Here is a 3,233-nt window from a genome sequence, read left to right on the forward strand (position 1 = left end):
TCTGTCACACACACACACACACACACACACACACACACATGCACACATACACATGCACACCAAATGCTGCTGTCCTCTTTTTGTACATGAGCAGCATAAAGGGAAAGGTAGACTTGTGATATCCAGTCTAATTCATTCTCTTTATTTGCATCTATAATAATTCAGGAACCACAGAGATAAGTTTCTGGGAACTAAGACAACAAGCCAAGCTTATCTCTATTTGCTGTGTCTATGGTTACAGCTTGCACAGTGTTCAATAAGCACTGCATTTACTGGTGATAAGTAGCCTGAACAAAATACTCATTTTCCCTGTGTCATGTTCCCTTAATTGGGACTTTAATAATTTTAAGCAATCGATGATCCGCAGACATCAGAGTTAACAAAAGATGTTAGATTATCTCAGGTAATGTTTTCATTTTACTGATGACAAAATATAGCCCACAGAATGAAAAGAACTCCCAATTTCATAAAGTAAGCTAGTGGCTGAATGGAGTTGGGGTGAGGTTGAATATCTTAAATCCATGACTTAAATACCTTAAATCCATCATGATCAAGTAGGCTTCATTCCAGGGATGCAGAGATGGTTCAATATATGGAAATCCATCAAAGTAATCCACTATACAAACAAACTCAAAGAAAAAAACTATGTGATCACCTCATTAGATGCTGAGAAAGCATTTGACAAAATCCAACACCCCTTCATGATAAAAGTCTTGGAAAGATCAGGAATTCAAGGCCCATACTTAAACATAGTAAAAGTAATATACAGCAAACCAGTAGCCAACATCAAACTAAATGGAGAGAAACTTGAAGCAATCCCACTAAAACCAGGGACTAGACAAGGCTGCCCACTCTCTCCATACCTATTCAATATAGTACTCGAGTTCCCAGCCAGAGCAATTAGACAACAAAAGGAGATCAAAGGGATACGAATTGGAAAGGAAGAAATCAAAATATCACTATTTGCAGATGATATGATAGTATATTTAAGTGACCCTAAAAATTCCACCAGAGAGCTCCTAAACCTGATAAACAACTTCAGCAAAGTAGCTGGATATAAAATTAACCCAAGCAAATCAATGGCCTTCCTATACACAAAGGATAAAAAGCTGAGAAAGAAATTAGGGAAACAACACCCTTCACAATAGTCACAAATAATACAAAATACCTTGTTGTGACTCTAACTAAGCTAGTTAAAGATCTGTATGACAAGAACTTCAAGTCTCTAAAGAAAGAAATTGAAGAAGATCTAAGAAGATGGAAAGATCTCTCATGCTCATGGATTAGCAGGATTAATATAGTAAAAATGGCCATCTTGCCAAAGGCAATCTACAGATTCAATGCAATGCCCATCAAAATTCCAACTCAATTCTTCACAGAGTTAGAAAGAGCAATTTGCAGATTCATCTAGAATAACAAAAAACCTAAGATTGTGAAAACTATTCTCAACAATAAAAGAACTTTTGGTGGATTCACCATCCCTGACCTCAATATGTACTACAGAGCAATTGTCATAAAAACTGCATGGTATTGGTACAGTGGCAGGCAGGTAGATCAATGGAATAGAATTGAAGACCCAGAATTGAACCCACATACCTATGGTCACTTGATCTCTGACAAAGGAGCTAAAACCATCCAGTGGGAAAAAGACAGCATTTTCAACAGATGGTGCTGGCTCAACTGCAGTTTAGCATGAAGAAGAATGCAAATCGGTCCATTCCCATCTCTTTGTACAAAGCTCATGTCCAAGTGGATCAAGGACCTCCACATAAAACCAGATACACTGAAACTGATAGAAAAGAAAGTGGGGAAAAGCCTCAAGCACATAGGCACAGGGAAAATTTTCCTGAGCAGAAGACCAATAGCTTATGCTCTAAGATCAAGAATTGACAAATGGGACCTCATAAAATTGCAAAGCTTCCTTAAGGCAAAGGACATGTCAATAGGACAAAACGACAACCAACAGATTGGTAAAAGATCTTTACCAATCCTACATCTGATAGAGGGCTAATATCCAATATATACAAAGAGCTCAAGAACCAAATAAGCCTATTAAAAATGGGGTACAGAGAGCTAAGAATTCTCAACTGAGGAATACCGAATGGCTGAGAAGCACCTAAAGAAATGTTCAACATCCTTAGTCATCAGGGAAATGCAAATCAAAACAACCCTGAAATTCCACCTCACACCAGTCAGAATGGCTAGGATAAAAAACTCAGGTGACAGCAGATGCTGGAGAGGTTGTGGAGAAAGAGGAACACTCATTCACTGCTAGTGGGATTGCAAGCTAGTGGGATTACAACCACTCTGGAAACCACTCAGTTTGGCAGTTCCTCAGAAAATTGGACATAGTACTACCTGAGGACCCAGCTATACCACTCCTGGGCATGTACCCAGAAGATGCTCCAACATGTCATAAGGACATATGTTCCACTAGGTTCATAGCAGCACTATATTCTGGCTATTTATAATAGCCAGAAGTTGGAAACAACCCAGATGTCCCTCAACAGAGGAATGGATACAGAAAATGTGGTACATTTACACAGGGGAGTACTACTTAGCTATAAAAAACTATGATTTCATGAAAGTTGTAGGCAAATGGATGGAACTAGCAAATATCATCCTGAGTGAAGTAACCCAATCACAAAAGAACACACATGGTATGCACTCTCTGATAGGTAGATATTAGCCCAGAATCTCGGAATACCCAAGATACAATTCACAATTCACGTGAAGCTCAAGAAGAAGCAAGACCAAAGTGTGTATGCTTTGGTCCTTCTTAGAAGGGGGAGCAAAATAATCACGGGAGCAAATACAGAGACAATGTGTGGAGCAGAGACTGAAGAAAGGCCATCCAGAGACTGCCCCACATGGGGATCCATCCCATATACAATCACCAAACCCAGACACTATTGTGGATGCCAACAAGTCCTTGCTGACAAATGCAGAGGTATATGCTCACAGCCAAGCATTTGACTGAGCACAGGGTCCCCAACGGAGGAACTAGAGAATGGACCCAAGGAGATGCAGGGGTTTATAGCTCCATAGGAGGAACAATGATAGTTGTTTAGTCCCAGTGTAGGCCAGGGACTAAACCACCAACCACATGGTGGGACTCATGGCTACAGTTGCATATGTAGCACAGGATGTCCTTGTTGGTCATCGATGGGAGGAAAGGCCCTTGGTCCTGTGAAGGTTCTATGCCCCAGTGTAGGGGAATGCCAGGGCCAGGA

This window comes from Mastomys coucha, chromosome X, assembly GCF_008632895.1.
Source record: "Mastomys coucha isolate ucsf_1 chromosome X, UCSF_Mcou_1, whole genome shotgun sequence".
NCBI classification, from domain to species: domain Eukaryota; kingdom Metazoa; phylum Chordata; class Mammalia; order Rodentia; family Muridae; genus Mastomys; species Mastomys coucha.